Raw genomic sequence first — 12,631 nt, 5'->3', positions numbered from 1 at the left:
CACCGTGAGGTAGTAATGTACATCACGTAAACAGCCCAGAGCCGGCAAGGCTGGTGTATTTCGGGCTGGCTGAGCGTGCACACGGGCATCTTCTGGTGGCAGCGGCCTGTGGGGTCCTAACTCCACAGCCAGCCTGCCCGTGGGGCCGGCGAGGTGGCGGGGGAAGATGGGCACCCTCAGCCAGAGCGACCTTTGGCACTGAGGTCTGCAAACACCAAGAGTTTCATACAGGAGGTTTTGAAGGGTTTGAGGAGAGCCTGCTCTGGTTTTCTTTTTTTCTCTCTCTCTTGCTTTTTTTTTTTTTTTTTTTTTTTTAAACCAGCATTATCCACGCCGTGCATAACATTCAGCAGTAGGAAACAACTCAGGGACAGAATGGGTATGGAAGTCAGCAGTAATGTGACTTTTTATATCAGAGGATCTGGTCCTGAACAGCTGGGATAATTATTTGAAAAAAAAAAAAATATATATATATATATATATATATATAAATAAATATAATTAAGCATTTTAAATATAATTAAGAATCTCCAGGAAATGCTTGTAATCTCCAGAAAAGCGAGGATTTGATTCATCGATGTTTCTGTATTTATCTCTAGCTTAACAATGAAACTGAAATTTACACTTGAACTTTTATTCCCTTTCCCCACCTCGTCCTTCCCTCTCCGTAACGCGTGCAGTGACACCCTCTGGCAGCTCACCCAACACCGCAGCACCACGAGGCCGAAACCCAAGGACGTCCAGAGCTGGCACTTCGTCACCCTTCCTTGATATTGCAGCTCAATGCCTTTATCCAATGTGGATTTCTTCCACCAGTTGCTTTAAAACGTAACAACTGTTACTTGTTAACTATAATAAAATATATATTTGTATGTGATTACTAGTTAATTAATAAGTTAATAATTCCCACTGCTTGGGAGGTGGAAGACAATAGTCCATTCTGTGCCTGTTTGGTCTTTGGCAGGCCTGTGAACTAGCACTAGGGCTGGATTTTAGTTTTCCACCAGAAAAAGGTCTGACACCACTACATAGCGGGTATACCACCATGCAAGGAGCTGGCAGGGGAGGCATGTTAGCTGCTCAGGAGCTCATTTATTTATTTTTAGGCTTTTTCGCATACACTAGCTGATCTCTTCTAGTACCATCAAGTATTATTTTTTCCTCATTTTACACACAGGAATGAGAGGAAACACAAATTAAGTGGTTTGGGTGAAGACTCCCAGAAAACTCTCAAAAATCAAATCTAACAAATCCCAGTCTCATGGCTGCAATTAGAAGACACATCTCTTCAACTTCATTAATGCAGGTTCTCTATAATACATGTAGGCTCCCAACGTTTAAACAAAGTGATCCAAGTTGAGGCTGGGACCCACACAAATACTGCCAATTACACGAAGTATTCACCAAAAGGAAAGACCATGTTTTAATTTAACTACAGCCTGATGGCTTGGAAACTTCAGAAATTCCTGGAATGAAAAATTAGGAAAAAAAAAAAAAAAAAGAGAGAGAGAGAGAACCGCTTTTTGCCTATTCTGGCATAAGCCAAGGGCAAATGGCTCCTGGCTGTGAACATGCAAGGTGTGTTTGCTGACTCACATAGATTAAGAGCATTTTAGTCTTCTTTATGTTATTTCCCACATTCACATTCTCTAGAGAGGAGGGACAGTAACACAGCTATTATGCTAATGGAAAATTCATTTATACAGGACTTCCCGCAGACCTGAAAAAATGAGAAATGTTATCCAATGCATTCCCAGCCAAACTTCCTCCTGAAGTGAAAAATCTTTCCCTCTGATAAGAAAGTTGTGTCAGACCACATTTCTGTCCCTGACAAAAGGATCGCTCTCCCTTGGCTTGCTCGAGTCTTGGCAGCGGTGCTCAGCAGAACCACGCTGCTATTCCCAGATATTCACCACACTTAACAGAGCCACTGGCTTATCTTTGACCCGAACAATAAAATAAAAATGAACTACACACAAACACGAGCTAGCAGTTACTGTGGGTAACACCACCAACCTCAGCTTTGAGGCGGCCAGCTCTCCTTCGGGTTAGAAATGCCATCAGTCACCTAACAGTTCATTAACCCTCCCCTCCCCTTTCTTTTTTATTTTTTTTAACCTGTCCAGACTCACAGATATCTGCAGTGTTCTCCACTGCTGCATGTACACACTTTACAGCAAAATAAGCTAGGCTTGCTAGCTTCCCCTTCATCCCTCAGATGTTCCTCCTGTACCAGGAGGAAATAAAAAATAATAATAATAAAAAAAAAAGAAAGAATGTGGTGGGATATTTTCACTCAAGCATTGAAAGTCTGTGCCTTTCAAGTGCTGTGTTTCTAATCCATTGGCAGCTCATCCAAGAATATAGACAGCTTCTTAGCAACCTTCTAAAGCATTTAGGGGTAAAACTACCAGGCACAACGTGGTGGTGTGCCTCCAGCTTCCTAGGCAAGGTGACAGAAACAGCTGCGGTACTACCGACCTCGTCTCAGATAGCTACCCTTTGGCAAAAGCCAATGTATTAATTCATTAAGAATATTATGTTATCATGGCCATACTGCACTGCTACCCTCACTGCTAGTTACCACTGACAGGTTATCATGCCATGAAGATGTCTCAAGCAATCCCTACCATTCAAGCAAAGGCGTAATGCTGCAGCTTTACCATAGCACTGCCCAAGTCAGCATTCGGCCATGACAGGGAAGAGCATAACCTAGGATGTGTCAAGTCCTTACCTGCCTTCTCTAGAAAAAAAAAAAAAAAAAAAAAAAAGACAGCTGCAGGCCACCACTATGAATAACCTTAAAAGCATTCAAGCTGTTTAGCTTAATGGTTGAACACCTGTATCTGGTAAAATGGTCAGGGCTAATTTTGTGGGAAAGGATGGGATAAATCCAAGAATTCCAGGCACAACTGTAATACCTACATTGATTTTCTCTCAAAATTACATATCATCTGTAAAAGTAAGGCAGTCCTATTTGGTAACTGAACACGAACAGAAAGAAAAAGGCCATATCAAATAAAAAAACCATTAGAGAATAAAGTCCTTTCCTTGTCCTGGAAAGTTACGCAGGATACCACTAGCTGTCCTGTAGACCCACGAGTGCATCCTCACACCCTGTGGAAGGACGTTGCAGGGATAGGTAGGCTGGTAGTGGGGAACAGATAAGGAAGAGTGGCCTGCCAAATCTGGGTGTCACATTTTGACTCAGCACAGCAGATGAAGTCTAAAATTAAATGTCTGGTGTCCCAGTCTTGCTCCTGAAGATATGTTTTTCTTATCTAACTCATTTACATGCTACTTACTGAGGAAGCAATGTCAGCTCAGGACATCTAAATGCCTCGAGGGCTTGGCCCACTCAACTCTGCTTGGTTGTAACACTTTGCCCCTGCCTGCTGCAGGGCAAGCACCTCACACAGGTAATTACTCAGCCGTTGACCTGCAGTAGCTTTTTATGCCACTGCCTATTTGCAGGCACCCACTGTTCACAGTAAATCTAATCCAACATCATTTACCTCGTTACATCCTGGTGTGTGTGTCATGGGAAATAATTGTATGAGGCAGCACAGTAAATCTACAAGGACTGGCTTGCAACTTGCACACCTTCCTTCTCCACATGTTCTAGTTCCAGTGTAAATCCAGGACTTACTACAATGGGTAGAACTGGTGTGGAAGGACCTATGAGGCATGCAAGACAAAGGAGATGACAGGGTTATAGCAGGACTCAATGTGTCCATGATACAAGCTCTCAGGAGTCCAAACTGAACACATTAAAACTCTTCAAGAGTTTCACAATCAAATTTGCCATTTGAGTTTCTCATCTCCCAGATTCCTTAGACTTAGGCCTATGGCTGGAGTATAGTTTTAGGTTCCCCACTGCCTCTGTCCTAACACACTTTTCTGTGCCATCAAGAATGCATAAAGGGCTTTCAGACTTTACATCCTCTGTATGTAGTGGGAGAACACAGTTTCAGAGAACAAGAGTTACATGAAGGTTCCTTCAGCCTTATACAGAATAAGAATCACCTGACGAAAAACCAAGAACAATATGAATTAAGTGATCTAAGTGCCCTGTGCTATAGATCAGAGAAATGCAATTAAACCTTGGGCTTGATGTTTTGAATTGTAAGGCTATACTAGAAACAGCTTAAGTAAGCCCTTTGTGTTCAGAAAATCAGCCTTGCCTACATAGATCTGAAGTAGTCTTTATTTACAGGTCTCACCACGAAGGAGGAAGAAGAGAGGAAGAATGACAGCATTGTGTTTCAAAGCCAACAAACCATATAACATGTCCTTTGGGAACTACATGCTGTATAACTGCTGTTTATTTTATATAGCTTTCATACAGAGTATCACAAGTCACCGTATGATCACATAAACAGTAAGGATTATGAAAGCTTAGTAGGAAGAGTATTATTTGGCATGTGGTTTCAGATTTACTCTTATTCAAAGAGGCAGAATGTTTTCATGCTACTCCATGGAGGCAGCCCAATAACAGAACCCTTCTTTTTGCTGGCAACCCATGCTCATACAAGGGATCCCACTGTCGTGAGCAGATGACTTCTGGTCAACGTAAGTGGGCAAAATACACAGGACTGAGAGACAGTAACCTCTGTCCAGAACGAGTTACTCTGGGAAGTACCTAAGGGTGTCACCAAAAACTGGATCTGAGATAAGGTAACAATGGAAATTTGAGGCAGCCTATAGGGAAAAAAAAGGGGGCGGGGGCGGGGGGATAACACCTGAATCAGTGACTTGTTCTCTGTTTTCTTCATATGGGTGAGAACAGTTTTGACAAAAGCAGCACCCATTCCCTTTCCTCAGGTGGCAGCCACGAGCTCTTTCTTATACTGCCAATATGAAGAAACAAGGGTTATTGATAACGTAACGTGAATTTTTGCTAAGACTGAATTCAGGAATTCCTCCTGTCTGTATATGCAATTAAGGGTGGAGTCAAACACAAGGATTAGGTCCTTCTGTACTAATGCCAAGGCGCTGTGCTAACCTCAGTGTAATGGAGATTAATTTTAAAGGGTCTAGGAAAGAACTGCACTGAGAAGGATGGGACACGGTTCTGCTATCAGAAACAGGCTTACAGGAATAATCAAAGTGGAGGACTTGAGCAGTCGGAGACAGAATCAGTGCAGACATGAAATGCAAAAACCCTAAGAGATAGAAAACAGAGAAGAACAAGAGTTACAAACACAAAGGTAAGGAAAGTCCCTTGTTACTTCACCAAGTGCAAGTGAGAAACTGTGCCAACCTGAGAGACACTGATCGTAGTTAGGTTCCTATTTGTGAAATACAACTTTTGTAAAAGGATTGGAAAATTTTGTCTAGGGAATAGCTGTCTGGTCTGTTCAGCTTCTTGGTAGAAAGATACTGAGTTACTTGAAATTTGTGTCTCCAAGCTGCTTGCATGCTCTGGGAAGACTTAAGAACTTGGACATTCCTTCCACTGAGCAGACTGATAGGGTTCAAAGCATATTTAACCATGAGCTGTGCTGCAACTGGGTGGAAAATATTAATCAACTCTAGCCATCTAGGGAGACTGTGGTTATCACGAAGAATATGTGGGACACTCATGCAAGAATTTTTTTTTTCCCCTGCTCACTGGACAAGTTCTCTCCTAGAGTTTATCTACCCCAACTGCATGCTTTTGAAAAGAAAAAAAAAAAAAAAAAAAAAAAAAAAAAAAGGAAAAAAAGCTAGACTAAATGAGTACTTTCAACTAGAGCTAAAGGTAAACACTCCATTGGAACTTTGCCCTAATCAATAGTAGCAATGTTCATGTCACATGAGAGTCAGAGGATAGAATATGGTGCTTACTGCAGTCAGCAAATAAGCTAATTATACTTAGCCTGCTTGAAGAAGGGGACAAGTGAGGTCTGGTCCACCCACATATTAATGCAATCATCATTATCCTTATCCCTTGTTTGCTCTGCGCTTATATTGCCAAAAAAAAAAAAAAAACAAACCTTGTCCCAAACGGAGGGTGCTACTGACCCCTTGTGGGAGAAATACTCCGACGTTTTAGGGTGCCCGAGTGTCACTGCCTAAACCAGCTCAGATTTAAGTTCGTATACTGAACTCCCACGGGTTTATTGCTAAAGAAAATTTAGTGAAACGGTGTCATAGTTTTGAGAGGGGTCAGTATAACCTCACAAGGGTATTTTCCTGACCTCATGCTGTTTTGCAGGGAGCTAAATTTTGTATTAACTTCTCCAGGGCAGCCAAGCAAGCTTAAGCAAACCATAATTGTAAGAAGTAGATTTTACACTAAATTTCCTACAACTTTGTTTTGAATTATAGCAGAACAAAAGTTTTACATTATCAGCTGACACATTTCTTGGTTCCTAATATGATTAAACCTATTTCAGCACATCACAGCATTGCCCTCTAGAGACTGCTTTTTAGAAGAATTTCTGAGTATCTCCTGGCAAGCCTGGCCATACTCCTCCTTTGCTGCAAAGGGAACGAAGTGTTTAAATCCCTCAGGTAACTTCCAGACAAAAGCTTTTCATAAACACCAGTAACAGCATTGATAGACTTCATTCTTTCAAAAAAAAAAAAAAAAAAAAAAAAAGCTTTCCAGTGCATGCTGCTGTATTGACTTGAAATAGGCTGCATGAAGCATGAAAATTAGATCTTCAACAGTATCATTCCTGACTGAAATTACCTTTCCATATTGTGGAGAACAAAGTCTGTTAAGGAAACCTCTCTTTTTTAAATCAGATACTGCTGCTAACATTTCTCCCCTGAATAAGATGAAGTACACTCATGAAGAACCACCCTCAGCATTTATGAAACGTCAAATCTGAAGGAAATCTCCACAGCCATATTTTTCCTGCCTTAAACATGCTGCATATTGGAAACAGCTTTAATTAATTAGGAGTGCAAGGTGCATTAAGATACAGAGCGGCGTGTTTGTAAACTGCCCTTTCTTTTGGGTCCACCACCCTTCTCAGTGTGGAGGAAGCCTTCTCAAATCTACAAACATCAATATCTAACACCACAGCCACACCCACCATGACCAACATTAGGGGCTGAAACCCTAGAGACCACGGAGACCACATCCTAAAGCCTATACTAAAGCTGTTGCCACCTCTTGATGCAGTATACCTGAGATGCAGTAGGCATCTCTCATTTCCCTAAACATGAAGATGAGGGCTGGGAGAGAAAGGTCCCTCCCACCTGGTGACACTGAACAAGTACAAGTCCATGGGGCCTGATGCCATACACCCCAGGGGCCTGAGGGAACTGGCTGAGGGAGTTGCCAAGCCTCTCCCCATCATATCTGAGAAGTCCTGGCCGTCAGGCCATGTGGTGACTGGAAAAGAGAAATAGCACTCCCATTTTTTGAAAGGGTAGGATGGAGGATTTGGGGAACTACCTACCGGTGAGCCTCACCTCTGTACTTAGAAAACTCATGGAGCAGATCCTCCTGGAAGCAATGTCAAGGCACATGCAGGACAAAGGTGATCCGAGACAGCCAGCATGGCTTCACCAAGGGCAAATTGTGCCTGACCAGTCTGCTGGCCCTCTAACGATGATGGAGTGACTGCATCAGCTGACAAGGGAAGACCGACCAATGTCATCTGCCTGCACTTCTGTAAGGCCTTTGACACAGATATAGATATAGATATATTTTTGAATGTATCCATTAAATTGAATCCTAAAAGCACAAACTTTGGTGCAGTAAATGCTGTCTCAGAGAACGTGAGCTACTATATCTGGCAGGAGATTTTTAAGTGATCCCATTCATATAGCCAGATCCGTACAGGTTGTTCACTAACAAGATGGAATCTAACACAAATTTAACAGCAACTCTAATTAGTATAATGAATTGTGTACAGATACAAAAATTTGCACAAAAAAAAAAAAAAGCTTAAGGTCAAACTTTTTGTTGTTACAACATAATATGCCTTCATACTTCTGCTGTGTTATTTAAGAAATATTTGAGTATCTGGAAAATTCAAAGGCACTCAGCATTTCTGATGTTGTTGTAAACTCACTCTTCAGTGGTATATTCTAAAGAACCAGAATGTTTTGAGCTTTGGATTACAATCTCCCTCACTAGATAAGGTCTGGGGTCTTTAAAGATTACCTGCCAAGAACTCACAGTTACCAGACATTTGTTCAGGTATACAATTTTCTACTTCTGTGGCAACATCTAACTTCATTACAAGTAGAATCAAATTAAATGAGCTAAAAAAACATCCTTCCCAATGATGTGTGCACAGAAATCAGTATTAATTCTGTCTCATAACATGTTCAAATCAAAGCTATTGAAAGCCAGCGTGTATCTTATATAACAAGTTTTATTAACCATACAGTACATTAGCATTTATCTTGAAAAGCTTAGACCTTGCTAAGCAGTTTTAATGAAAGCAATTATATAATGCTATCTGCATACAGAAACCCACTACATTCACACAGACAACCTTAAATTTCTCCAATAAACAGTCATGTCAAAAGCTACAATTTACTGAAAATACAAAGTTGGTTTTAACAGAAGCAAAAATGTTCCTGTGGTTCAGTAAAACCTGTTTTGTAATATGAATAATGTGCATTCCTGAAGACATGAGACTTGGGACAAAAAGTATTTCCTAGAAGCTCAAAACGAGACATTGTTGATAACATGAAATGGCATGCAAACATAGAGATTTGTTGCTGATTCTCTTTCTTAAAAGAAAAAAAAAAAAAAAAAAAAAAAAAACAAAACAAAACAAAAAAAAACAACAACTTACTGGGCCAGAATAAAGCAGGCATTTTTACACGTTGGTTTATACAACAGCCTCTCCCTTGACACCAAAGACATCCCCTACAGAACATTTTGTCAGCTCTCTTTCCCACAAATGCTGCTTCTGTACATTAGTACGCTATGCCCTTCAGAGCCCCAGGACTGGTGCAACAATGACACAACTCACAGGAAGTTTAGCAAAACCTAATATTGCCGATTTCCTTTACAGAAAACACGTACAAGCATATAAATCCATGGCAGGGGCATTTCAGTTCTATGAACAGAAACTCCTCCAAAGATACTTGCACTCTGTAAGGACTCGACAGCTGCTGCCCATCACTTAGTTCTACCAAGGCACTGTACAGTCACCGCATCCACAGTATTCCCCACGCTGTGCTGAAGAATATTGTGAATTTCTTTAAGTTGTTAAAAAGCCCTGAGTCAGAACTTTTTTTTTTCTTTGTTTGTTTTTAACCACAGGCTCAGCTATAAAACCTCTAAACTTTTTTTTAATTCTAAAACTTCTGTGATAAGTTTTGTTTTGTCAGCACAAACAAGGTACGAAATGCATAAAAAGACAAGAGTACAGATTCCAGCAACTTCTGCAAGAATAATATACAACGTACACTGTGGCAAATCATACAGCTCGGTCGTATGCAATTTATACAGTCAGTAAAAACCATTCGCAATGAATTCAGACATGGAAACTGATGAAGCAAAATAAAACTGAAGTGTTCCCCATCCTTTCCCAAAGACAAAGAATAACCAGCAAAGAATTCAATACTTTGACAGAAAGGAGGTAGCCTTACTAAAAGTTAGGATGGAGTGATATTTTAAGTGAAAACTTATGTAGCACAAAGAACAGTATAGGCTTTTCGGTTCATCAGCTGCTACTGGAAGAGTAAAATTAAGTTTCTGACACGTAATGTGCAGTATTACAGAAGAAGCTTAGACAGATCACTAGCCCAAAGCAACTTCTTCAAACAATGTAGTGTTTACGAACACTGCAATACTGCTAGAAGTAAGTATGCATACATAAAACTTCATCTCTAGAAAATAGCTACACGATAAAGACTTATATTATTTTAAAAGACCATTTCACGTCTTTAGAAGAAGCTAAAATACTGATTGTAAGACTATGCTAACAAGGCACAAGTACTTGTGCAAATCTGCTAGATCCTTACTCAATTCAAGTTAAGAGCAATAGTTCCTAATCCATCTTTCTTATTTACAAAGTAACTTCTTTATTCTCCTGCCTATTTTTTCAGTATGCTGAAAATCGGATTCCTCCAAATCTTAACATACCAGCAGAGAGTATTTCAACAAATGCAAGGCATGGACCAATAGCCCCAATTCTAAAAAAGTGCCAAATCGGTTCAACAGGAGCTTGGGTACAGCAAACGATGCACAGTAGGTTGGGAAAAAAACCAATAACCACACAAAAGTTAACAAGCTACAACTATTTAGCATGTTGTATCAGCCTTTTAGGTTGTCTCCATACCCTTAAATCACCATGCACTGATGTGACCATTTATGTATTTCACTAAATTGAAAGAAGTGCTGTAACCATCTGTGCATACCTCACATCTGAACAATATTTATTATCAGGTGTCTTCTTGATTTGCTTGGGAAACAAGTGGAGATAGTATATGCGATTTAATTTCAAAACTGCTATTAAATATTAGGGGACAATCTTAAGAAACAAAGCCTGCAACCCTTAAATTTCAGTGTATCAGAGGCAAATGCCTTACCAGTTTTTCATCTAATTTTCACTTTGCTCCCCAATATTAACGATAATAACGAGATCTATGCTTTCATCTCCTGCTGAAGACAGATGCACGATGACATACCCTCAACTTTCCTGTTTGCTACCTATGATCCTCTTTGGCTTTCCAATCAAGCTTCTGTTTTTCATCCTCCATGTTTAAGTGTTACCCAATTAAACATTTGCACCCTGTGCACGTTGCCCAGGTGAGCCAAGACTCAGGGGAGCGGATGAGCTCGCTAGCTGCCTCAGCAACACCAGGTCACCTTGGGCAGTCAGAATCCAAGGATAGTGTGTGAATCTACAGGTCTGTCCTAAGTGACACTGGATTTGCAAGTATTTTTCTGAAGTCTTTTGAAAGGCAAGTAGCGTAGTTAGTAAGCAAGTATGTTAGTTAGTTTACCTTGTTTTGTTTTTGGTTTTGTTTTTTTTTTTTTTTTTTTCTAATTGAGCTGTTTCTCTTAATATCTTGATAGCATTGAGTTAAATCCCCAACATTGAGATATTTTAATTTCATCTGCCACACTACACTGTCCAATGGGTCCAGTTACTAACTTTTATGCAGTCACATACACCTGGTGTGACTGCAGCACAGAAGCCTGGAAATGCTCCTACAGCGATACCTTCAGTCACTGTGCCTACATCCATATGACTGTGATGACAGGCAAATATTAAGAGTGTTATAAAGTAACTTACAGCTTCTGTCGTAAAGTACAAGCCTAACAACATTACCTACTCATGCTACCATCTGTGCCTCCTGCAGACCCCGAGTGTTTAACATTCAACTCCAGTCTTCCACACAGGATGCTTTAGATCAGTTCTCGCTCAGGTGAATTATTTAATTTTTAATATGAAGTTGAACTACTTTCAAGTAATTCTGACTTCTTCCAGTGAGAAAGAATTAGGAAAATGTCAGCTGCTATTGAGGTTTCAATTTTGAGCTGCATTATCATGAAGAAATCCACCCTGCCTTTGTGCTGACCATATAGAGAGGTTCCCTTAAAGGGTAAATAAGAGACAACATTCAAAATGTGTCTGCCAGAACTAGAGGAAACTGAGGTACAGATCCGAGGCACTCCAGGACAAAACTCAGAATGGATGGACAAATGGCATGTCTTATGACCGTATCATGTTTGGAGGAACACTGACAGAAGCTGAAGCCTACTGTAGACAGTTCAGTTGCCAAACACTACCAAAAAAAAAATCAGTGTTAGTGACATACACATTGTCCAAACAAAACCAGCACTGGACACTTGTGTGCAATCAGAGCCTAAGTGGAGATAGTGAAATAATGAAGTGAAAAAAAGCCTTTTATCAAAAATTTTCCAAAGCTCCTTGAAATCTTGGTATTGTAGAACAGGGACCCAAGCAAGAAAAGGGAGGGCTGTTCAATTTGGTCAAGATGACAAATACATAGATTATTTAAGAACAAATGACTACTAGTATACAAAATTAAACAGGATGTTATGCTGATTCCAGATAATGATTGTGTCATCAAAAGACTGAGATTAATTTTTAATTTTTAAAAAGGAGATCAGTTTTATTCTTTATGCTTACTTGAATCTTCCCCTGAACTACCCCTTTTGCCGTATTTTTGCCATATGCAATCAGAATGGAATAAGAAATTCATCTTAGCTGCAAGGGAGGCACCTGAATGACTCCAGGTTATATCTCTTTGTTGTTCTGCATTCAAACAAAGCCAGCACAATGGCAAAGGGCTACATAAGCTGCACTCTGTTAAATAATCTGCTGAATCTCTTAGGAGTAAAGCCCACATTCCTGTTAGCTGCAAGCAACCTTTAAATCAGTATACTTTCTTCCACCCAAAAAAAACAGGAGGTACTTGTTATCAAAATGTTAAGTTTGAAGCCCTCACAGTAGTACTTTCAGGTCCATGAATACGTCTCAGTCACATCAGTGACAGCTATCTCCCTCAGCTGACTTCAGCTCACCTAGGCATGGCTCAAAATTAACTGCTCTTCCAGCAATATTCTGAACTGCAATATTACCTATTAACAGTTTGTCACTAATGTTCTGGTATAACACCCAGCACAGATGAATAAGCTGTATTAAATCTTTACTTTTGCTCTTGATACCCTTCGCCTGGAGACAACACAACTAAT

The sequence above is a fragment of the Aythya ferina genome, assembly GCF_964211825.1.
Source record: "Aythya ferina genome assembly, chromosome: 2".
Taxonomy (NCBI): Eukaryota; Metazoa; Chordata; class Aves; order Anseriformes; family Anatidae; genus Aythya; species Aythya ferina.
Note: the sequence above shows the minus strand (reverse complement) of the source record.